The sequence below is a fragment of the Stegodyphus dumicola genome, chromosome 4 (genome assembly GCF_044657685.1).
Source record: "Stegodyphus dumicola isolate Sdum_Otavi_A_Nest chromosome 4, ASM4465768v1".
NCBI classification, from domain to species: Eukaryota; Metazoa; Arthropoda; class Arachnida; order Araneae; family Eresidae; genus Stegodyphus; species Stegodyphus dumicola.
The window spans coordinates 197,175,293-197,202,266 of NC_140771.1; the positions used below are offsets into that span (position 1 = coordinate 197,175,293).

At 29.2% G+C, this 26,974-nt stretch overlaps 1 protein-coding gene across 4 annotated transcripts in view; it reads left to right on the forward strand.

The window, feature by feature from the left end:
* LOC118190303 (nucleoside diphosphate kinase 5-like) overlaps positions 1–26,974 on the forward strand; it is a 599,363-nt gene that overhangs the window by 502,291 nt on the left and 70,098 nt on the right. For all 4 annotated transcript variants that reach the window (XR_015040847.1, XR_015040846.1, XR_015040848.1 and 1 more), the window contains one exon: positions 366–824. The gene's annotated coding sequence lies outside the window, so the exon portion shown is untranslated. The remainder of the gene's footprint in view (positions 1–365; positions 825–26,974) is intronic.

Below are 26,974 nucleotides of genomic sequence, written 5' to 3' on the forward strand. Positions count from 1 at the left end.
CTCACAATATTTTATGAAAACTTGTGAGTTGTGTGAAGCTTGATGTTGAATGTGTTAGTTAAATTTGCATGTGTTAAGTTTAATGCTTATATTAAGAAATTCATTATAGAATGAATTCACTGATGAATTTTCGTTAATGCTATACTGTTAAATTTGCAATTGCTTTTTAAAAAACCTCAGTGGTCATTCATTTATGTCAAATTAATTTCCATAATATCCCAATTTTATGAAGAATAATATTTAATTTAGAAAATATATTGCACAATGGATTTTTTTTTTTTTTTAACTTTCTGTTGTACACCATTTTTTTATTGGCTATATTTCTTAAAAGTAATGTTTTAACATTTATTGTATTATTCTTTCAGATATTTAAAAGAACATTTGAAGTAAATAGCCTGATATTTCTAGGACTCCAGACACCTCTTATCCGGATTTCTCATAAATCAAACAATCCGTGGGCAAGCCATTGGTCTACGCACACATTGCATCAGTGTCTGGTCGCGCCAATAAATCGTCTGGAAGGTCAGCGACTTCTGAGGATTTTTGCTGCTTCAAGTTTCTGATCAACTTCTTCAATAACAAATACATCAAATCTTACGATGCAGAACTATTAAGGACATAACAGTATCGTTTAAAAATTGTGATTGGTTGGCAGATCAAAAATAGCAGCCGAATCAAATATGTGGTCTTTTCAAAAGTTGTTTCTTGGAAGATCAGTGTGTATCTTGAAGCAGTTGTATCCGTTTAACAGAACATCAAGTATTACCAGAATATGTTCATAAGGATAGTTAGATTGTTTTGAACGGATCTTATAACCGTAACTGGTAAGTGGTGTTTTCTATATTTATGTTTATGCATGAGTCTTGCGTACTTAATGAAGTTAGATTTTTATTTATTAATTAATTTTAGATTTTTATTTTAATTTAATTCGCTTAAATTTAAGGCTTTTGTAACTGGAGTTCTGATTAGGTTTAATTTTACTTCTTTCATACTGATTTTGATTCGGGCGGGGGACAGTATTCTGAAGGTTTTCATTTTTAGAGTATTTCAAAAATAAATTAAAGTTTTCCTTTTAACGTGACATCTGGTTGCTCATTTAATTCGAAGATGTTATGAAAATAATTATTAAAATCGCATATTTGCTATAGGCGCTTTAATGCTTCTTCTTTTATGTTTTTGAGATTCACATATGATCTGCTTGTGTTCATTTGTTTCTTTCTCATCTCGTATTTTCGCGCAAAATATTTTCTGTATTAAACACACCTTGCAACAACTACTTTCGGTTTTTAACTTTTAATTATTTAACTTTTTATATTCTTTATATCGATAGATGTATTTGATGGGATTGATTTTATATCTAGCACAAATAACCTCTACTGGTTTCGTGTTTTTCAAGCTAGTGATTGAATAAGGATTTTATTGGCTCTTTATTTCATTTAATTAAATTTATGAAAACATTTTTTACTTTTTTGTAGAACATGAATAATAGCTTTCATGTTCTTCGTTACTCTCTTCCATACCCATTGCTTGTTATAAAAGATAAGAACATAGTTTTGGGTATCTTTTTCTCAAAAGGAGCACCTTTGTGTATTGTTAACACATTTGTGTGTTAAACACTATTTCTTATGATGCCAAATAATGGGTGCCATAGTTGTCTGTCATTGAAAGCTTTTGACTTTGAAAGTATCAAAGACCTTCCTGAAACAAACTCTGTAACTTCTGCAGTGGAACGACGTCCCAGTCTTCATAAATTTAAGGTATTTCTAATATCTTAAATGTTTGCATTTGCAAAGGAGAGTAAATAAAAATATTAAATACTTTGAGCATTTTACGTAGCATATACATAGCAAAAAAGAGATTTACTTGATATTCGGATAATTTGAGATACATGTTTTTCAAAGAATTTATTGATGTAATAAATTTACATTTTTTCAAAGAATTTATTGATATAATAAATTTTTGCTACCGTCCTGTTAATTTTGTTTAAATGGGTTTGACTGCATATCTTTTCGAGTTCTTATAAAGTTTATTTTGTAAATAAGGGACTCTTATCATGGTTGTGTGCAAAGTTAATTGCCTTTATTCTTTTCTTTGATGTTATGATTCGGTTTAAATTACCAGTTTCTTCTCTGTCCATAATAAAAATGAATATAGTTTTGCCAGTTTTTTACATAGCATATTTTGTTCCCATAAGCAGTGATTATTATGGATGACATACATACATACATACACATACACATGTATGTATATTTGTGTCAAGCATTTCATTGTTTGGAACTGTAAAACTTCATAACAATTTTTTTTTTATTTAGCCTCACAGTTTTTACTTCGGTTAAATTATGATTATTCCTAAAAGTTAAGTAACTGAGAATATTTCATTAAATGGTAGTTAAACGCCATTTTTAATATGAAAATATTGGCATTAAGGTTTCAAACCGGAAAACAAGCATTATTTAAAAAAATAAAGAGCTAAATTTTAGTCAGAGCTACCCAAGATTTCTTTCTTTAGGAAACAGAAATGTGAGTTTCAATTTAATAAATGTATTGTACTTGTCTCAGTTAAGTATTATTAAATCTGAACCAATAGAATACAACATGGCTATATCTAGAGATACTGTATTCACTCAATAGCAAGCTTTGCTGCAGATCGAAAAGAATATTAAACCAGAATCATATATATATATAATCTATTTCCTAAACAGTATTGATTAATTGATTATATTATCTCCTAAGTTTAATTAAAGTAGAATTATTTTAAAAGAGTGAATCCATACTGGTAAGTTATATTTTGAAAGATGTTTTGAAGTAATTTGAAAGAAAAATGTTAATAATGTTTTAACGGGGACTGGAGTTAAATCATCATCACGAAGAATAAAATTTCAATTGTAAAAGGAAAAATTAAAAACATGTAATCATTGTCATTGATCGGAAATTAGTTGACTTTTCAAGGGGAACAAACCAACTCCCGTTCAATGAACAATTAGTGATAAAAATACGTAAATACGAAAGTGTTTCGTCTTTACTCGAGTTATAAGTTAAAGCCAAACCGGCAATTCTAGTCAGGCCAAATATTTCCGCGAATAGAAGGGATTATGATCCAATGCTGATACTCAAAGAACTTATTCTTATGAAGCATTTTATTCAATTCAGTTTGGAGTAAAAAGCAATTACTGTAGAGAAATCCTAATTAACCCGAGTAACCGTCCCCAACACTTTCATGTTTATGCATTTGAGTTCTATATTATTTGTAAAAATTAAACATTGGAAATTGTCATTATGAAATCTAATTCAAAGTAAAGTTGAAACAAACATAGAAGATTACAAAATAAGATAAATAATGCAAACTTTGTAAAAACAAATCAAAGACAATATAAAAATAATATATAATAAGAACAGTGAATGTACATGAAGATATAAAGGCCGGAAAAAGTATTAAGTAACTTACATTCTTTCTTAGGGGGGAGTTGGCAAAGTGTTCTCTTCGTGTCTGACTCATAAGTGTAGGTGACTCATAAGTGTAGGTTCCGAAAATTCTTAGCGGCAGTGGGGGCTTTGAATAATATCAGTCGGTAAGACTTGGGTGAAGTAATTTATGGTAGTGGGTGGGACTTGGAATTCTTGAGGGATGTATTATGTGGAGTTCTTATTTGAGTGAGACTGTCTGTTAAGTTTTTTTTTTTTTTTTTTTTTAAAAATACTAGTGAATGGAAATTAATTAATTTCTGGCTAATTGTTGTGTCGTAATGTTTAAGAAAGGAAAAAGGAATTTTCACTGTCCAAGAGCTATTAGACAGACTAAAGTCATGAAATAGGCCCATTTTTTTAGTAACAGTATAGTAACAGTATAAGTCTGAAGACAATTAGCTTTTTACAATATATACAATTGAGTAATTACATCGCTTCAAAGAGGTAAGACATGAGATACAGGTAGAACAAGCAATCCTATTAAAAGAAAAATGTATTCAAAACTTATATTAATGTTAATTCTGATTTCCTCCTTGCGGTAATTTGCTTGTGAATCGTAAGGAAATAGTAGAGTTGGTGGTCCCGATATTTTCTTTGGTCTAGACAAGATTAACCAAATGTTTTGTACTAAGTTCCCCTTGCTGATCACATTAAAAGAAGTCTGGCAGCGAACTGTTTCAGCAGTGCATTAATTTTTGCTCAGCTATCCTGTGGGGCATCAAATTATTTATCACTTTGCTTATTCTGATTTACGAGAAATGCACAGATATAATGTGTGATACAATAGGCTTTTCCCTATTTAGTGCATAATAGATTTTTCTATTCTTTCTTAGAAATTTTTTAAGAAGTAAACATGTGCTTTTTTAATACCCTGTATTATTTTTCTGCGAAGGGCATATAAAAAAATATAAGTAACTATAGTATCAATATTTATAAACGAAAATGAAACCGCCATCCAAACTAGCGACATTTTACTAGGAATCTTGTTATTTCTGAAAAAGGCGCCAGCATGTTATTAAAAACTGATATATCATTATTAATAACGGTTTACACTGTTATTAAACGTTATATTTTTGTCTTTAATAGTGTGTATGTGTGTGTGATTGTGGCAAAGCCTCGCGGGCTATCTGCCTAAGGGGAGGGATGCCTTCGTGGAGGACTTTCAAAGGGAAACTGGCTCGCATATAGGTTACACATAGGGAAAACCACGAAATTGTCTTTAATAAATTAACAGTTGTCCGTAAATAATGATTTCCGGTGCCAGTATTTTAATTTCTCTTCTTTCTGCTGTAGTAAAAATTGTGGTGAGGTGTTAAGCGAAGTGGTTGAGAAAATAGTGGAACATGCACATTAATATGCGCGCATAATCGTCACGGGATATATTTCTAAATACTAGCTAACAAAATATATCATGCTCTCATGACCCTTTTATGTGCAGAAGTTGGTCGCCAGAGGTGTGAGGTTGGTAATAGCTTAGCTAAGTAGTTACATTGTGTGTGTATGTATGTATGTATGTATGTATGCACATATATAAACAGAAAGAGTATATAGACACACATTCACGCACACAGTAGAATTTCGATAATTTTAGAATGTGCTTATATTCCATGCATATTTTTGGATATAAACAAACGGGAATTCAGTATTGACAGTAATTTATCTGGCAAGTTTTGCTAACATATATCCAAATGAATTTTAGCTCTATATTAATAATGTGTTTTGGTTGAAAAAGCAAATTTATGTATTAATTTCTTGTTTCTGATAAATATCTACTTATGGATATGTTTCGCGCTGCCTTTTTAAATTAATTTTTGAAAATATGTGGTAAATATATATATAAGGACTTCACTGGTCCTCTCATGAGTGCAAATTTTAAATGCACTGATAGACCTCATCATAAATTTTGTTTAAAATGTTCTTAAAACAAATATAAATAGATTTTTTAAAAATAAATAAATAAATAATTATTACATAGTAATCGGGAGTAGAATGTAGATATTTAAAATTAATTTTAATAACTGGAATTTCCAAAAGAAGTCGTGAATTATTCTTCATCTATAGCGAAACGTTATTCTGTGTGTAATTATAATATATAATCATATATTTCCCCCCTTTCCATAAGGAAGAGATATATTTTTCAATATGTTATAGAGCCTTACAATTAATTCCGTATGTTTAAAAATTTTTCTGTGTAATTTTAATTGGTATTTTTTTTTAATATATATATGGCAAATACAGGCAGAAATCTTTATGTGTTGCAGGTAACAAATGTAGTTGTCAGTCTGCTCAAGAAAGGTTGAAAGGTTTATATTTTTAGTTCACTTCATTGGTATCATTTTATTAGGCGTGGAAAAAAAAAAAGCATTTTTACATGTTTTAACTGTAATTCATGGTAAAAGAAATTTTTAAAACATATCTGTAACTTACTAGATTTTTTTAAAAAACTGGAATTTCTTTCTCTTTTACTTGATTTTCAATCGCATGATACATATTTCAATAAAGAATTAAATTGTTTGTGTATGATTGGTCTTATGAAGGAGTTCAGTACTTTATAACAATTGGAAAATACGTGAAAAACATTTAATGAATTTTATGTTTTTTAAATCCATAATTATAAGTAACCATAAATTGTTGGATATTGAATGATCTGTTTTGGTGATTTATTTTAAAAGCATGCATTGCAAATATATCACCCCCATTCCATATATTTTTAGGCTGTTCTATCTTTTTTATTATTATTAACCGCTTTTTAGAGATAAAGTGTTGCAGGAACTTGATTAAATATAGTAACTCAAGTATAATAATATGAACTAGTAAAGTGAATAATCATTTGGATTTTACTAACACATGACATTTGGCCGTTTTATTTTTTGTTACATTCCTGCTAAAAATAGTTTCGTGCTGGCAAAAACTCAACTGTATTTATCATTAAGTCTTCGAAGTTAACCTTTTGTTTCTGATATGCAGATAGCAATATATGAAGGCTTAAACGTACTAGTAGCATCGTAACTCCAGTTTTTCTGAGAAGGGAGTTGTGTATGCATCAGCTTGGAATCGCGAAGCAGTAGTCATTCAGTGAAGAACCAATTTTAAAAGCTACCCGCTTCTAAAGTTATAAATGTTTTTCTAAGTATATCTAAAAGCATGCATTTTATATGACAGTGTAATAGTTAGGAAAAAAGCTACTGATGGGCGTCTGTGCATTGATTATCGTTGATTGAAAGTACACCACATTTTCTATAAAATTTAAATAAAGATCGTATTTATTCTGTCTACGATTTTTGTTTAAATTTTTTTGGTGGACTTCCGTTAAAGTATGTGGATACCCAAACTTTGTAGACGTACATGTCTTCAAAGCCTAGGAGACTAAAAACGAGACGTATTTTTGATGCATTGTCTAGAAAACAGTTTTCTTAATTTATTTTCCCTTTGTACCATTCATACTTTAGAAACTTGCTAACATTAACTTCTCTACTATATCTTACAAGGTCACCACATCAAACGTCTGATGAAGAAAATGCTGAATATATTTCTCGTTAATCTACGTCGTTCTGAATGAGTATTGATATAGTATACTGCAATTTTGATCACCAAGTTAAGGTGATCAGTCGCTATGTATCCTCTTTGCATATGCTATATATCCTCCCTGCATAAATTCCGACAGTAATCCTTAAAAAAGATCACGTTACGTTTAGCACAAGGAGTCTCCAAACTTCTTACCCCGAGGGCCGTATTGGTTCTTTTAAACCTTAAGTTAAGACCTAGTTAGTTCACCATATCATGGTGACGTAATTATAATGAATAGCATAAACGTTTTTAAACAAGGCAGCGAGAATTTTGCGATTTGATCTTTACCGCTGTGATAACAAGATGGGACTTGTTTTTTAAACTTTCAAGCAGTTTCACCTAACATAAATAGGCATTACATATTTTGGTCACGTTTTCTTCGAAAACAAATCTCCAAACTTGAAATAGCTTACGACATATGCAGAACGAAAAGTAATATTCAAACAAAAGCGCTGCTGAAATATTCTGTGAACGACCTAGAATAGTATTGTGAAAGGTAAAAGTAATCACACGTGAAACCTTTATTCTCGTGAAAAGTATAATGACAAATTTTTTTAATAGAGTATTACTGTATTTTCCTCTTTGTAAATTTAGAAACGGTTTTATAATATTTATAATATGCTTTAAAAAGATCATGAATGACAGCCAATGTATTAATAGATTGGGTGTTATATAAAATATATAGCATGTAAGGTGTATGTTACCTTGCTTATTTAAATTTTATAAAAATTAAGCAGAACCTTTCGATTTTAACGTATTGAATCTCCTTGTAAAGGCCTGAGTTAATTTAAAAGTTTAGCGCTAAATGAAACACACTTGAAAAACTGATGTCGTAAAGTTGGCTGGATGTATTGACATTGTAGCATTGATCCTTCTTAAAATCGTTCGTTCGTCCACGAAGGCATCCCTCTCCTTGGGCAGATAGCTGAGTTGGAATTTAATGACTTCACTTGCGCTTTGTTTGCTATTATAATGTTTGGAAAAAAATGTCAGTAAGACTTTCAAAATAAAAAAAAAATAGACTTTTTCAATAAACTAAAAAAAAAATCTGTGAAATTATATTGTTGTACCAGTCTTATTTTGAACACTATTGTTCATTTAAATCTGGAAAATTAATTTTTTATAGTATTCGTATTAACTGCGATTTTGTTGCGCCATTTTTAGGTTATAGTTTTTTTTTTCTGGTTATATGTGCATTAATTAGTGAAACTGTGAGCATACTTGAATATTAAGGACCTTAATTTCTTTGGTGGGGTATATGAAGATAAGTAGAGTTAATTAGCAACACTTATTTTCCAATTTTATTAAATTTTTTCTGAATGCGAAAAGCTAAACTTTCTTTAAATTAAGCATATTGTTAGCATAACTTTCTATTTGCACATTAAGAAATTTAATTGTGTACTAAACTTTTGCTGTACTAATTTAATTTTTATATTATTGAATAGATTTTTGTGTACATCTCAAATTAGAGGTATTTAATAACATTCTTTTTAGGGATGCATCATAATCTCTAGATATCAAATTCTTGGCTCGGAAAGTTGTTCATTTCGATGGTCAAATAGAATGAAAAGATGAACTGTTCTGAGTATAATATGACAATTATGTCTATATTGCATAAGAAATTCATATGATTGAAATGGCAATGAAAAGTAGTTTGGCACGTTATTGTTACTGCAGCTGTATGTTTCTGTTTTTTTAATTTAAAAATTTAATGTCACCAATTATTATTTTCAATTATTATTATTTTGATAATTTTAATTTTAAATTTGTTGCTAAAAGTCGGTTTTTTTTTTTTTTTTTTTTTTTTTTTTTTTTTTTTTTTAAACACAGACAGAAACTTAAAAAGCTGTTTAGTCGAAACTAAGAAACAAAACTAAAAATTATCATTTATTTTAAATATTATATATTATTTGTAAGATATGTAATGAACTATGTGTGAAGTGTAAATTAGATATGTAATGAACTATGTGTGAGATGTAAATAAAAAAAAATGGGGGGAGAGGTATTTCTAGTGAAATTATCAACTATCCTTTTGATATGGGAATATATGATTTTTTTAAAAGCTAGAAAGTTTCAATTCATTGAGAAATATGTATGTTTTAAACATGGATTAAAAATTCCATATTTTATGTGGAGTAAACACACTAATTATTCTGTAAAAAATTTCTTGAAAAATTACACTTTGCAGTAAAAAAACAATTAAATACAGTGGAAAGGGAGCAGTCATCTTCAATGTGCCCTTCTTTGTTACTTGGAAATGCAGTTATTATTGCTGGAAGAGTCTTAGCGTGCTTTTTTGATTTTGATAGCTATTCTCTGAAAACATTGGACATAAAATGCAGGAGATGTGTTGCTTTCAATGCATTCTCGCGTAAAATTAAAGGATGTATGTTGTTCTTAATATATTTTGAAATTGGTTGCAGTTCAAGTATATCATCTCTTACTAATAAAATAATGAAAGAAAATATCTACAATAATAAAAATCCTCAAACATATTTCTTTTTAATCCATGTAATCATGGTTATCTACTTTCATCACATTTTAAAACAACATATGGCTTCAAATAAGCGAAGGAACTCTTCTCTGTTTTATCGAATTCATCCCAAATATAGGTCTATTATGATTCAGTGATGGGCATATTAAGTAAATAAAGCGACATAAGCGAAACAAAAGTGTCCATTTTATTTTATTTATCCGAACTAAAGATTTACCCCAATTAACTGGTGGTGTCATTAAATCGACGTATAAGAGATGGAAACTCTGATCATTTTATGGAATATGTCCCGAATAAGCGAAGAAAACACTCTTCATTTCGTGGAATTGACCCCTAATAATGCTATGGTCGGTTAACTGGGATCAACGTTATACATTTTAATAGTTTACTCGTTTAATTAGAGAAGTAAAGTTTATGAGTTAGTAAAATTTTATTGAAGAAATTTGATTGTTTTTTATAAGTAGGTATTCATTGGGTAAGCTGCATGGATTAGAAATCGATGAACAGAAACTGTTCCACGTGCAACTTTCTTGATTAAAGACTAAAGTAGAATAATGTTTGCTATGCTGTTTGTGTTTTAAGAAGTTCATTGTTTGTAATGCCTTTTAATATTCCATCAATTTTGCAATTCAAAACAGTTTTTTTAATAGATAGTTTGCGAAATCAAACACTAATAGTGCAATTTTACTTATTTTATATATGAACTTAAGTAAGCCGTTTTTACTCTAAAACTTATTTCTAATGCAATATAATATGAAAAAAAATTCCGTAAAAGAGAGAAATTTCTGTCAGACTCTCTTATATAGGCAATATTATCTACATTAAAATATAAACGTAACCATAACAATAAATTTTTGCTATAACATATTGCTTGTGACCGTCCATAAGTTTTTAATTGTATTTAGAAATTAAATGGGGAATATGAACTCTTTGTTGCCAAGATATGCAGTTTTGTTAATTGTATTTTTAAAATTATTTTTTTAACAAAAACAAATTTTTTCGTGCTGCTGGTTGGCGGTAGCAAATTCTTTAAAGACAAATTTAATTTATTGGCTATTTTTAAAGCTGAAATTTAACCATGGTTGAGTCATACCGGTTTTTATTTGAAAATTTGGACTAATTTTTGGAAAATTAGCCTTTCAATTTATGAATATGTTACTATATTTTAAATTACCTAATATTAAAAATTAGTTAAAAAGGTTTATGTATTTTATTCTTTCAAAATAGTGCTGAAAGATTATATTATTTAAAACGTTACGTTTAGAATTTTATTTAAAAACTTTTTTAATATATTATTTTTTATTAAATTATTTATGCTTTTAAGTTATTTTGAATTGGAAACTTTCTAATATAGGAATTTGATTTTAAAGTTTTTTTTTTTTTTTTTTTTTTTTTTTCCCTGTAGTATCAGTATTTGTGTTTGCGTTTTAAATTTATTTTTTAATTGAAAATTTTTATGATTAAATGTCATATTTAGGGATATATAAGATCAGTATTATAATTTAAAAAAATCAAGCAATGTTATCAATAAAATTAATTGTAATGATGAATTTTTGAAGAAAATTTTGTTGTTCAAATTCGAAAATCTTTAATCACAGTTTTTGCGAAGAATTCCATTTAAAATCATTGAGAAGCTCTTTAGCTCTTAATTTTCTTTTGTTCCAGGAAAGATTTAAGGCTACTACTAAAGAATCCCTCTTACCAAGTGACCAAAATTAAAATTCTTGAGAGATGTCAAACACAAAATTTAAATTCGTTGATTTTGGCAAAACACACTTGAGCTGTCTATGGGAAGGAATAGTATTTGTGAAGGATTTCGTGTAGGAAACTCGTTCATATTTACGTAACACATAAGAGAAAACATAAAAACTTCATTCTACGAGGCCTTTCCATCCACCTGAGCGAACTTCTAGTGTTACTTAACTTTGAGTGCTTGTGCAATGGTCTGCAACAGGAGGCTAAAACGTTGCAAAGAATCCCTCTTACATTTTCTGTTCTCCCTTTCATTTATCGTGTAGAATTCTAATTCGTATTTCACGAAATGATTATTCCCATTTAAGCATCGTAAAAAGTTACTTAACTCTTACTAAGCCCGAACAGTGATTATGCTTTTGGTAACGTTGTCATTAGTGACCGAATAATAAATGAAACAAGTAAAAAGTAATTGTAGATGAATTTAATGTACATTAAAATGCTGGTACATCTTTATTCAAAATCTATACTGAACTTGAATTGCTGTTTTGCCTGATCTTAAATGCCATGCATTAGAAGATATTGAAACTGTATGAGAAACGTGAACTTCAATAAAGAAAAAATTGTTAAAAATCATTTGTAGATGGCATTTATTTTTCATTTTAGAAAAACGCAGACTTTTTAAAATTTTGAAGATAATTTTTTTAATATAAAAAATTTCTACGTCTAAGTTATTATCCATAATCAGAAAATCTAAGTTATTATCCATAATCAGGGGACTTTAGGAAATGTTTTACATAATCTTCATATAATCATTATGAAATACCTCTTTAAATAAGTATATATACTTTTTTGATTCTACTTTTTTAACTTTCGGAACAGTTCATGTTTTATAACCTAATGATGCATACTAATACACATTCATACTGTGTTGTGTTTTTACTTCCTTGTACGCAGTAAAGGAAGTATTGTAATCGCGAAAATTTTCGGCTATCCTTATTGAACGAAAATATCCATTTTGATCGCTATCGAATTATTAACGAGTGAAACCTGTATGAAAGGACAGAGTAAAGGAATCTTTTTCCCAAAACAGGATGCAAAAAGAATTTAAAAGGGATTTTTTTTAAAGAGATTTTTTTTCGTGACGTATGTACGTATCTGGCATAACTCAAACGAGTAGCCTCAGAACGTTAAAATTTCATATATAGGACTGCTAAAACATGTGGTTGTGCACCTCCCTTTTTGGTTGGAGTCTGCCAAACCAAAAGTATATAAATATGTATATATATCCGCTATGTTACACGGTTCCATGAGCTCAGTTATTTTAGTTTATTATTAGTTAGTTTATCAGTAAATTATGCATTTTTTTGCTTTTGCTCTAAAATGATTGAATTATGTTGTTCTTATCTTCCGGTTAAGATTTTATGCCTTTATTTAATCTGCATGCAATCGTTGTAGAATTAGCAACAATTTAAAAGTTGTTTAAATGCGGCTAAGCCTAATTTTTTTTTTATCATAGTAGCTATATTTGTTTACATTTGAAACTTAGCAGAATAGTGAATTAAGTCAGTTGGCCGAATTCTTTGTTTTTGCATAGAAACTAATTTTAATTGTGTAAATTGGTTTTTAATTGTTTTAACTGTATTTGGTAGTTTATCTTTTCCAATTTTTAATGAAGATATTTCGAGGTTTTATGTAGTTTTACCTTGCCATGAAGTCAGAACTGAATTAATTGAATGAGAAATATATGTAATGAAATTCGAGGAAATAAGTTGAATTCGAGGAAATAAATGAAATACAGCAAAACATGCGTATATTTGAGTATTCCATGCAGGGAAGTCATGTGGTAAGAATTGTAAGAATTGGAGGCTCCCTTCAGCCCACCTTCAGCCTACCAGTGTCTCCGTAGCTCAAAAGAAGGGACCCGTATCTCCACAAGGAAGTCATGTGGTGTCCAGTTTTTTTCATTATATTTTAGCATTTTCAATATTTTAACCTGGATTTAATTTTAACAAACTTGATAAAGTATTTTCGTCCACTGTCTCTTATTTTTAACAAGCTGTTTTCTGTATACAAGCTACAAGATGTTTAATTAATTACGTATCAGAATCCATCGCGATGCATTGTAGTTTGACTAATTTATTATCATAAACTAACCAGTATTTTCGATTGAAGACTACTAAAATTTGGTTGAGTTCTGTCGGTTTTTTTCGGGGGGGGGCAAAACTGTAACGTATAGGTCTGCTGTGATATATCTGGGGTGTATATTGAGAGCGATAGGTGGGCAGAATCTGTGATAGTTTGTGGTTTATTGAAATAAGGCTATCTGCCTAAGGGAAGGGATGCCTTCATAGAAGACTTTCTAACGGAACTGGCTTGTATACACGTTACGCATGGTGAAGAGAGGCTCATATAGCCAACCGTTCGCCTGGAATCGAACCCAAGACGGAAATACCAGTGTTCAATGACTTTACAGCTCGGACGCTGATGGGCTTTAATCTCTTGTGTATATCAAAAATGTTGTAACAGTGCTGTAGTAAATTTGTAAATTAGTTATTCCGCTCTAGTGTTGTGTTTCTATCAGCTTTTTTTTTGGGGGGGGAGTTTCCGAGTGGGTTTTGAGGAGGTACACTTCTATTTTATAATTGGATGTGCATAGTCTGATTTTGCTTTTGTATTGCCATAAATACTATGTAAAAACGATGCAAACTTACACAATTTCAAAATCAAAATATGTTTTAAATCTGAAATTTTATGCAAGATTTTCATTGAAATTTCCTTCCAAAATTGCTTTTAGCATTTTTCGGTTAAAGATCTGATCCAGCTAGTTATATTGCCCAGAATATAAAATGGCTTTACTTATGAGACAGTCTTACGTTTTTAAGGGGGTGTTTGAAGTGGGGAAAAGAGGCATATGTATATAAAACGTTGTACCCTTAGCTGATGGAGGTGAGGATTCTGATGCTGCATAAGTAATGAGAAAGAACTTGAGGATAAAACATGGGTGTGAGGTTGAAATGAATGTACTTTATATTAAGAAAACGATTATTTGTGTAAAATCCCATATCATTCAGGAAGCTTTGAAAAGTAACTGCAGTGGATATCTTTCTAAATTTTTACGATATTCTTCCGGAACTTCTGTTTAGCTACCGTAATACTTAGCTACCAAATTTTGAAAGAAACAAAAGTTGATGTATTTCACGTATATGCAGTAATCAGAAATATTTTTTAAGCCTTTATATTCCATCGAATATATTCGCTGTTTTTATTTCAAATTCCAGTTTAAAATTTCTGTTAAACTTTGTTTTGTTTTCTGAAAAATTCGTTAAATTTGATTTAAAATTCTGCTTAAAAAAACTAGAATTATTTTTTGAAACCTTAATATAGCTTTGTTAATGCGCGTATTATTTTTACAAAAATGCATATATTAAAATATTTTATAAAAGCCACAAATAATTTCCTGGTATTTATGATACAGGAGGGGGAATTTTTGGGGGGGGATGTTTTGGAAAGTTTGAGTTCAAGCATGTTATTTACATGTTCTGAACTGCAAAATAATTTATCAAGCATTTCTCTAGACCAAGCTCGCAACCTTTTTTGGGTGCGGTCAAAATCAACCAAAATGTGTGCATTAAGACGTTTCGAGTCAGTGGTATTTTCATTTTGTTTTCGTTGGGGAAAAATAAGATAAATTTTATTGAGAAATTAATTGCTGTATGCAGTTAATTCAAACATAAAAATCAACATACATAAAAACATAAAAATTATAATTATTAAAAAAAACAAATGAACTTTATTTTTCTTTTCGATAGTAATGGCTCCCTTGATGCTGCGCTGCGCTTGTGACGTCAATTTAGTCAGGTATGGCTTATAGTTAGTCGTCTTAAGACGAATTCAGGCATCTGAATCTTTGGTAGTTATGCTGCTGCTTTAATATAAATTTCATGTGTGAAAAGTATTTGCTGGCATTTATAAGGAAATGCGCAAATGCGCACGAAATGGCAAGGCCATTATTTTTTTAATTATGGATTATGGATCTGCGTTGCTAAATGTACCGATTTCTGCTTGAATTTAAGTTTAAATTTTTATTTTTTAAAAATAAAAATGTGTGTTCGTTGCTACAACTTTAGAATCAATCAAAAATTTTCTTATATTTTCGGCTTATTCTTCGACTGTTCGTTTCACATTTATGTTTTATAATTTACTTTTATATAATACTTTTATTTTTGGAATTCAAGTGGAGTACTTGAAATTATAAAATGGCTCAATCGTTGGCGCGCAGTCCATAGGTTGCCGAGACCTGTTGGAGACTAAAGTATCCGGTGACTTCGGATGTGTATATATTTATTAGCTTCTAAATAGGGCGAATTTTAAACTAACTCTGCAACTCGGTATGAATTAAAAGACTGAGGTTATTCGGAATGCTATGGATATTAATTTATGAATACATGAAGTTAAATATTTTTGAGGCAGAATATGCAGCGAGTTTAAATGAAAATAAAATACAAGAACAGTTGCATATATATAGTATATATACAGCTGGGAAGAAAATTTTTATTGAAAGTTAATGAAAAACAAAACTTCCGTGTCTGTTTTGCTTTAAAGTCGAAACATGTATTTTCATGAAATTGTAATTTCAGAGTTTTTTTTATTTTTGTTTACTAATATATTATTAGAGTTTTCAAGGGTAAATTTTAAGCGTATCTCTCTCTCTCTCTCTCTTTTTTTTTTTTTTTTTTTTTTTTTTTTAAATTTTAGCCCAAAAGAGGCTCGGTTTACTATAAATGGCAAATCACTTTTCAAATTATTACCACAAAATATTATCTACCTGTTTTATTTTTAAAGAAATTAAATAATGAAGAATCTGCATGCATGCAGTATGTATGTATGTGTATGTTCGTTCGCTTAAATGAAAAAACGACGGTACTTAGAGTCATCAAATTTTGAGTAACGTATTCCTCCACTAGAAGGTGCGAATTTTTAATTTCGAACTTGTTTTGTTACTTATTTCATATGTTGTAAAACTTGTAATGAAATTTTTATTAACAAACTTAACGTTTGAAAACCAGTAGTGGCAACACTGTTCTAAATAAAACATTTTTATCTGCAGCGCACGAGACTTACCATTCGGAAGGATGTAAGATATTTATATATCGGTTTTAATTAGTAAAGTCGTCTCTGTGAAAGCTACGTGTTACCGCGGTCGGAAATAAAATATTTTTAATTTCCGCGCACCAGCGTTGTTGCCATTCAGTAAAGCCTAAGGTACTTTCAAATTTAATCTGGAAGGTTCTTAAATAATAAACTAAGCGACTTGAAAGCAATAAACGCAGTTCTTAGTAATTTTTTTTCCACTTTTAATTTGATTGATTTAAATAAAGATGCATCAAAATCATGAGCTATCTTATTAGAAATTCAACCTTTTTATGAAATTTACTAGCAGGACTCATTGAAATCATTATACACTTTTTTTAATGATAGATATTTTAAGCGGATAACTTTTGAAGAAATGATATAGCGAATATAAAAATATGCATGTCAACCTCTAACATTCTATTGGCAAATCTAAAGATATGCTGTTTTTAAATATTTTGTGATTTTTGTTTGTTGAACTGAATTTTATGTGGCTATTTGCTAAAGTTAGCACACAAAAGGCTAATAATAAAAAGTCAAAAAAAGTTTTGTAAGCCATCTTATTAAAAAAACTGAACACTGATATGATGAACTGAGAAAAGACTGGGGAAAAAAAAAAAAAAAAAAGAAAAAAGAAAAATGTCGGCTAACATTTAACACTGCATCGGGAATTTTTATTATGCTGCTTTTAATTATTATTATTATTATTATTATTATTATTATTATTATTATTATTATTATTTTCTGTTTACTTGTATGTAATTGCGAAGAAAGCAGTGCTTTACAACATATGAAGAAAGCTAAAAAAACAAAAAAAGGGGGGGAGGCGGAGTTAGCAGGAGTGAGTGCAAGAGCAACTGGCAGACTACGAGGGCAGCGAGAGCGCAAAAATCCTTAACAAACCATTTTGAACGACTGTTAAAATCTGAAAGGTTTCAGATTTTAACAGTTTTTATTATACCGTTTTTCTTTTCTCTTCTTTCTTTTTATTCATTTTATTTGTTTATTTTAATGTGAAAAATCTGTTTTACAGAAGGAAAACATTGGTAACTGAGTTACTGTTATTGAAGCTTTTCTTATATGAAGTTACTTTCATAAAAGTGTTAGCTTGAAAATATAAACGGAGTTTTAAATACAAATTATTATTTGTGAGAATTTTCTTGTTTTATATCTTTTATTAAGCTCAAAAGAATAAATAGTAAAGTTAAATTAAATTTAAATAATTCTCTTGCGCCTTTGTTGCAAGGAATGAAAATTGAATTTAACAAACATTCTCTATTCGTAAAAAGCAAATTAAATTTAATTAAATTTTAAATAATGAAATTTAATTGCAAACAAATAAATGATTAATTATTGCTGCGAACTAATCTACAATATCATTTAAATTCTGAGAGCATATGTAAATCAAGTACAAATGTTTTCGCAAAACCTTTAGAGATTGCTGAGATTGTTTAATCGAATTCAGTAATGCGATAATCACTATGCGCTTGAGAAGAGGAATGCTTTCACAATGGATTTTTTTAAAGGAAAACGGTTCGTATTCACATTACACATTCTGCCAGCCTGTTTGTTCACCAGAATTCAAACCGGATTGAATTGCCAATGTTCAGCCGATTTTATTTATTTAGGCATTAATGAGCGCGTGAAGTTGTTAGAAATTGAAATAATTAATTACATGGGCAAAAGCAGAAATTTGCATTTATTTGAAATACATGTTCCATTCACTAGTCTCCTCGCTCAAGGTATAGTAATGAAGATAAACAAGTTAATGAAATTTATGCTCAGTTCTGTTAATTAAATTTTTGTCATTTATAGATGTATAGATAACTTCTTTTTAATATCCCCTGTTTCATATTTTATTATTGTTTCTATAAAGATTGAGTAGCGCATTGTATTAAATGATCCCAGTTTTAAACGTTTTCTACTGAAGAGGATAAATTCTATGTAGTATTCCTCTTAGGAAGAAAATATTTGTAAAATCTATATACACGTTTTACAGAAATTTTCTTCCTAACAAATTTCCTAAAAATTTGAAGCCTATTTAAAAATGATAGTACTTTGAATATTATTTTGATGACGGAAGAATGTATTTTTTCTATTCATTGAATATAATTTAATTTCATCTGTAAACAGTGCCTGAATTTGTATTAGATGAGTTTCCATTGTCTTTGGTGACTCATTTTTTTGTTTATTCAGATATTCGTTTTATTTCATTTTAACCACCAAATATGCGTTTGCTTTTATACTTCGGGAAAATCGTGAAAATATTGTATCAATTTTTCCCTTCCTAAACTTAATTTTTGACATCTCAGCTTTAATAATTTCAGATACTTTAGCAAACTTTTATGTTGACAATTCAGCTATGGAATCACGTAAATGTTAATTAATGTTGCCAGGCCATTAAGGATCAAAATGTCTTTAATGAACTTTATATCTCTAATATCAACTTGAGAATTGCAAGTAAAAACTTTCCTTTTTGCATTAATTGTTTTAACGTAGTTAATTTAGTTACTGCTGAGATCTGGATTTTAAACAAACACTGTTTCCATGTTTAATTTAGGAGTTGATAACTTTGTTAATTAATAAATTTTAACTTTTTTTAAGAGAAGTAAACAAACTATTTGACTTTAAATTATGTGATACTTCCTTTTTGTTTTATGATACCAGAGATAATTTTGCTCGAAACAGGCATAATATTATTCGAATTTAAATAAGAACTTAGTTCAAAATAAATAAATATAAAGCTATTTGAATTTAAATTAAAATAACACTTCTTTTTTTGTTGACTGTTTTATGCTGACTGTAATTAGTTTTAGGATACCAAACGTGATTTTATTCCAAATAAGTAAAAAATCTATTCGAATTTGTTTTTTGTGCCTTTAAAAAAAAATTGATTTATTTATTGTTTGTTTCATCAGATCAATAGTCATTTTGTTCAAAGCAAACATGCTGAACTTTATTTCATTTGATAGCATTTTTCTACATGGAATGCTTATTGTTTGTGTCCAGTAATGTTCATTTCTTGTATTTTTATTTCTTCTATTTTAGTTTACTCTGGGAAACATCTATTTACTTCTTCAGAATTTAAAGGCTGTTCTTCAGATTTATGTATATTTCTATCTTCCTTTTTCAAATAGCTGCCAGCTTTGAAATTAACTGAAAAAATTTAAGCCATGTCTGAACTGTTGTCTACATAGAAATGCTTTCCATATGTAATACGAACCAGTTTCCTTTTGAAAGTGTATGTCGTTGGCTTCCGAAAGGAAGCATGTGTTAGGCAGATAGCCCTCGAGTGCATTATCATGATTAATTTATCTCGCCCAATTTATTTGAGTTGTAGATATTGAAATTCGCATCTCACCCACTGCTTATTAAACATTTTATAAAGTAAGGTATTATAGCATACTATGTTTCATAAAGTTCATATTAAAGTGTATTTTATTTTATAAGTGATATTAGTCATTTTATAAATTAAGAACAATTCGCGAAACTAAATTGCAGTGGCAAGAGGAAATAATATAATTCTTTAAACCACGATAAATTTTCATTATTGTTAACACATTACCTTTCTGTTTTTATATTCGAAAATAAATTGCCGAAATAATAAGAGCTTATATAACGGAAATCTTTAATGAATTCAGGAAATAATGGAGAATTTTGTAACCATTAAATGCACATTTATGTGGTTAGAATCATAAATTTAATCACCTTGAATTTCTTAAGTAGCATTTTAAGTGACCGATATAGGCTAAATGTATATTTAATAGTTATGTGACATTTTTGAACTTAATTTAAAGGAATGATGAAAATTTCTTGTCAGTTGCTAATGGGCATTTCTTGTATATTACTCCTTTCAATTTTAAATAAAACTTATTTTTGACATGATAGGCTTGCATATAACATCTTCCTCCCCCATGAAAGAAAAAAAAAGGGGGGAAGTAAATGCGTAAACTCATTGGAAGAAATTAAAAAGCATTTCATCAGTTGTGTCCTTAGGATGCAGAGGTAAGCATATATAATGCTGGCAGTTGGAACGTCTCGGATCCGATTGGAGGCGAGGGCATAGTTATTGTTTCAGATGCATTATTTATAGCATTTCATTTATGATTTCATTTAACTATGGCACGAATCCATGTAATATAATTAAAGTAAATTTTATGATGTACCAAACTAAAACTGAAAGCACTTTCTGTCTCTCCCCATCTTCCCTGTACAAGCTTATACATGGCATTTTACAAATAATTTCATTTATGACATGATTACGTAAAAAAGATGCAGAATCGCCAAAGATACGAAATTGCTTCAAAGCTCTTAAAATTTTGCAAATATGAAGAAAAAACTGATGTATTTCAAACCTCTTAAAATTTTGCAAATGTAAAGAAAAAACTAATGCAAGTTGAAGAAATGTTTTCTTGTAGAGTTAGCGATGTGATTTAGACTGTAATTTATCAGCATATGTAATTTCTTTACAGTCATCTTTTATATTTCAGAATAGTTTCTGTGAAAAAATTGCAGTGTGAGATTAAGGGAAAATACTATTTCACTATCAAATTTGATATAATATATTCCGAAGGGTTAATTGTTTTAGCTGTTTTTAATGTTTATTTGCAAATTTTTGTTTTAAAAGCAAAATATTTTAATACTCAAACATTACATTTAGTTTAAATTCCTATGAATCAAGATAATTTTTTCTCTATTTCTCAAATTATTATTTAGTCATGGAAACTTCATGAATTTTAGTATAGTTAGTGTGTTACATTAAATATTTTATACCTGAATTTTTTTGTTTAATTGTTTATTAAGCCAAATTATCTTTCCAAAATTCTGTAGATTACAATCAAGTGTTATGTAATTAAAGCATTTATAACTTTTTTGAGGTAACCCTGTATTAATATCCTCTTAACAACGAATGGATTGTTTGCAAGGACATCTATTTTATTTCTGGTTGCTACTGAATAATAGTTAAGTATGATATCTTTACTTCAAAGTTTAGTTTGTAAGTGAACAAAGGAAACTTCATCAAAGATTTACAATTATTCTTATAAGAATCATCATGCTTCTAATAAAAGGATAATAAGTATGCTAACATTATTTATTATACATGTTTGTTTATTTATAAGATGTTTTTTCTCTTGAAATTAAACAGATGAATTAAAACTCGTAAATCGAAAAATTTAGGAATTCAAATAAAAACTTTTCACTTTATTTTAAGAATTGCATTATTTGTGGAGGAAGTAGTAGTTGAATACAGATTCGTTATGAGATGTATGCATTCATTATTAAAATATCGAAACATTAGTAATATGTGTATATTCAACAAGATATTAAAACTCATGTTATACCACATGTATTTGGATCAATGTATTAATATTATGAAATAGTTATTAATTATTATAAACATTTTTAAGAAGATAACTACCAAGCATTTTTGAACTTATTAAAAACTGGGTTAATAATCATTAATGTGAAATAATAGTTTACCCAATAAATTTATTAATATCGTATAGTCTTTCGATTAACGTTACTTCAATGATTTGAGAGAAATGTTATATTTTCTTAAAATATTTCATTACCCTAATGGCATATTAGAAGAGAATTTGAGGTATGTTGTAATTTTGATATTTTAATAGAATTAGTTAGACATAAAACTTTTTAATTATAAAACGTTTTTTCCCTTGAAATTTTTTCTTCATTTGTTAAGTACCGTATTTTCAGGGATATAAGAATAGTTTATATGCAAGATGACTTAGCATTTTTAAAGATATTTTGAAAAAAGAATAGAACGATTTTTGATGGTGTTCTGTATGATAAACAATTGTTGGTTTTCATACGTGATGTGAGTTGAAACCTAATAAATACATTGTACTTCTTCATACAATTCTCATTGCATGAATAAGCGTCTCGTTACCAGAACCACTAGAATAACGTTATATTATCTTCCACCTCAAAAGATAGTGTTTAGGAAGATCTTTAAAAGTCCCCCCTCCCCATTTTGAGCAATGTTAAAATGTATTATATATTATTCTTCAATACGTTCGTTTTAGCAGAAGTTTAAGGATTTACATATAACCGTTATTTGTATCGTATATTAACTGAAATATTTTTAACTGAATTTTTTCGATGTAGCTATTTCTGTAACCTCCCCCTCCCCCGAGGAGTATGTATTTACTTGTCATCATTATCTTCCGTAGTGCACTGAAGTGCCTATAACGAGCAGCGCTTTGAAGTTCTACGGCTAAGAAAATTTATGTAACGGCCGCACTAAAAGATGCTAAGCCTATTTAGCTAAAAACGGTATCTTTCTTCGCCGAAGTTCTAACGGAGGGTAACGGGAAGATTTTGTTCGATCTTCGCTTTAAGCTTTAGTTCTTTGCTTCGTTTTCTTATTCTTACAATATTTTGTGTTTTTTAGTAAGCTCTTTGATGTAACATTTTACATTGATGCGTTTTATTGCACCTGTTGAATTGAATTTTAGAAAAAAAATTCAGTTTCACAACGTCTTAGTTATGTATTATTTTATGGAGGTAGTTCGAAATAAATGTTAAATGAAAATTTTGTCTTCAAATGATAGCGGTTTACTTATGTAACAGTTCTGAAAATTCATCTGTGTATTTTGTGTTAACTAACAATGACATGCATACTAAGTGTATTAAAGAAAATCTGCAGTAATGAAATTCAAGTGAAGTAAACACGTTTAGATTACATATTATAAGAAATGCTCCATTGGACTATCTTTTAAACAAACAGAAAGCAAAATCTAAAAATGTACTAAGGCTGTTCACATATTTTTTAGATGATGTATATTGTATTCACAAAACTAAATTACATAAAATTCTTGTGTTTTAAATGTTCTATTTGACATCCCTTATTCTGAACTATCTTTCGACACCGCAATTTCCAGGATAATAATGCCTTTTGAAGTGGCAGAAGAGGTATTCTATCCCATTCCTCCCGAACAGCTTTCCAGAGTTCTGTTAGGGTTTTGGGACAACGTTTGGATAATGCAGTTTTTAAAAGTCCGAAAGCACAAAAATCCATAGGTGACACATCGGGAGGTTTAGTAGGGATATCAGTGAAGGGTATGGCTTTGATACCAGTTTTTTGTTCAATTTTTTTTAGGAAATTTACAGTAGATTTTGATGTGTGACTGCTAGCTTTGTCCTGATGGAGTCTCACAGATTGATGGCACTGTGGGTAAAGCGATGGTATTTCATTCAGTCAGAAAAATTGGCGATAAAATATGTTCCTGATAGTATTTGCAGTTAATATTAACATTTTTTTTTTTTTTTTTTTTTTTTTTTCACTCTCTTTATTTTTAACTTGCCATTATAAGAAAAAACAGCAACAATCATGAATCTCTTAGAAAACTTTCTTTCGATTCTTTGAACCATGTACTTAAATTTTTTTCTCCCCTTTTATGATAATAAATGGCTCGTTTTTTTGTTACAATCGTTTAAATACACCCATGCTTCATCTATTGTGACAATTGTTTTCCATTTTTCTTTGGACAAGTGTTTCTCAAATAGAATTCTGCAGCGTGTCCTGCGTTGAGATGCTATGGAAGAAGACGATGCACATTGGGGTTTTTCGCTTTCTTAAGATTTAAATCAACATTCATCATTTTGTTTACAGTGGACACCGAGCATTTTAATGATTTTGCAACGGTCCTTTGACTAGCGGGATTTTCTTTTAACATTAAGCAACGTACCTTTGCAATAGTGGAAGATGTCCGTTTTTTCCTTGAATACTTGTTTGGAATATTTGACCCACTTGAGGCTCCAATTTGACGTTTTTCCCCTTTCTTTTTGATGATATTACCTATGGACGCTTTAGATATCACAAAACCATGACTCTCACATCGTTTTTGGATAACGGAGTATGCTCTTCGGAAAGAGCGTAAATGTAGCCTTTGAACCACTGCTTTGTTAAATTCGCCATTTTGAATAAAAACAAAACTTTCAAGCTACAGACGATAATTTTGACTTTTAAAAACATAGTACAATTGCAATTACTTCTTTTGTAGCAAACGATTTTTTTATTACCGCTTACCAAAATCGTCTAAGAAATGTGCAAACAGCCTCTGTATTAGTTGATAAAGCTGAAGACCGTTTGTACTTAATAATTGTATTCATACGGATTTTTTGGAGTATGTATTTCTGTTTTTCCTTCTAAAACCAAGATTAGTTGAAATATTTAGTAGTTAGTACCTTGCTAAGTATTTGTACCTTGTAGGTTTGCATAAGTATTTTTACCTTGTACGTTTGCATATATAATATAAACATGAATTTTAAATCAACTGCTAAAATGAAATGTTCTTTTTTTACTTATATTGGTCAAAATATAATAATATTTCTGTTTATTTCATATTTTTAAGGTATGATTAAGCAGTCTGTTTTTAAATTTAATGAACTTAATGTAGCTGAAATTCTTTCAACTTTTGAAAGCAAGTCATGGGGGAAAAATAGTGTATTGTGTATTCCATATGAAAATTTGCAGATATTTGTAAATTGAATGATGTAAAAAGTAAATTTTATATTTTATTGAGATGAAGAGTTTTCTTTGAGGTTAATTCTTGTTGTATTAAACCTATATACGTTTTTGTGCGCGAAGTTAAGACAGTATTCTGTTAGAACGAAATTAAGTACTTTTATATGGTATAAATCTACCGAAAAATATTGCATGTATTGATTTTAATTTACATATAATAAAACATGTTTCTTGTTAGAGACATAAATGGCTTAATAGCTTAAGCAATTATGCTGATTTCTCTTCTATTATTCACAAACAATTTTTAAAAATATTTTTTGTTGTTCTGAAGGACTTTTATATTCAAACTATCAAGATTTTGCCTTCACTTCTAGAAAAGAGTTTCTCTATGCACAATCTTGTAACAAAAACCACCGCTGACCAACTTAGGCTTTCTTTTAAATTATTTTCGTCATTTACTTGTTTATAATTGGCACACTGATATTCAGGTTAGGTTCTTTAAATTTCATATTTAAAGCAATCGGAATTAAATTATCTGTCTTTTAACAGTGTTTTAAATTCAGTTTCGTGTCATTTTTAAATTAGATTTTGTTTTATGTTGATCTATTTTAGAATTATAGTCAAAGTTCTGAACTGAAAAAGAACTGTAATTTATAATAGCGCCTGCCTGTGAAAAATGCTTGAAGTTTTTATTTATCATTTACTAAATTTTGTAAGTAGTCTTTTGTTCTTAATGAAATTTTGTACTTCTAAAGTAACTTAAAAGTGAGATTAATTTTATTTTTATAATAATAACTTTCCAATTATATCTGTGTAATGAATTTATAATTATAGTTTTACAAATTTAACTCAATATTACAATGTATATAAATATAGGTAAGTCAGGGAAAAAAGCAACTTTTTTTTGGCTTAGATTTTCAATAAAACTCAAAATTTATTCTAAACAATACTTCCTTTTTTGCCTAATTTTAAATTTCACATCGAGATGTTTCTCTTGCATTTGATGGAAAAATCACTTGTATTGCTTTCGAGTCGAAATTTAAGTACATATAAATTCACATCGCGATGAAATGTTGATGTTTTTAAATTAATTAAATTTCAACAACATGATATAGAAAATCGGAAAAGTTTCCGAGAATGAGCTCTTCAGAACAAATTCTGTTAATTTAAATTTCTGAAATTCGTACACTGTAGAATAATCACAGCAGTCGTAGTGTAGACTTTTAATATTTTTCTTCTTTTTAAAAATGTCTTTCTTGATACTCGTACACGAGATTAAATACACTCAAAGAAAGACGTTTATTAAGTTTTAATTAATGAGGTAATGTTGCGAGCCCTTAGTATATGCATCGTCATTATACTTGCAGCTGCTTTGTGAGAATAATACTTTCAATTATAAATTCATTGTTAGACGGCTCGCAAACGATTATTCTGTGCCTCTGTGTGTAATGTGGGCCGTTAGAAACAGCTTTTATTCATTGCAATAATGGCGCAAATGTTTATGTAAATTATCAGTTAAGTATAAACGATACGAAAGTGGTTCAATTACATCAGTAATGTATTATTAAAAAAGAAAACAAAAAATAAAGATTATTATGAATATTGCTATCAGATCTCTCAGCTAAACTATATATTGCTTCATTTCAAAGATAAATTGGAGATTTTATGGAACATCAAAGGGCAAACTTTTAAGAACTAGCAACTGTAAATATTCTGCCAGTGTAATGTAATGCAGTGGCCATAAAAAGATGGGAAAATCTCAGCTTTAGGCCTTTCGAATATCAATTTTATATCCTTATTTTAATGCTGAAGATATTCTATAAATTTTGAAAAATTGAAACACTCGTATTTACTTCTTCGTAAGAAGTAAAGGAAGTATGTAATAGGGAAAATTTCAGGTATCATATTTCAACGGAAACATCCATTTTGATCGTTACCGAATCCATTTGGACGATTTATTTCCGTGACGTCTGTGCATACGGACAGAATAAAGGACTTTTTAGCCCAAAGGGGCAATTTGCCCAGAAGCGCTACAAATTTCGTTTCGGTATTTTGTGTTGATTCACTTACTTTTAAAATAGCTGCCACCAAATATTAGAGCCCTGTATTGTATTTAAGAAATTAAGTAATGAAGA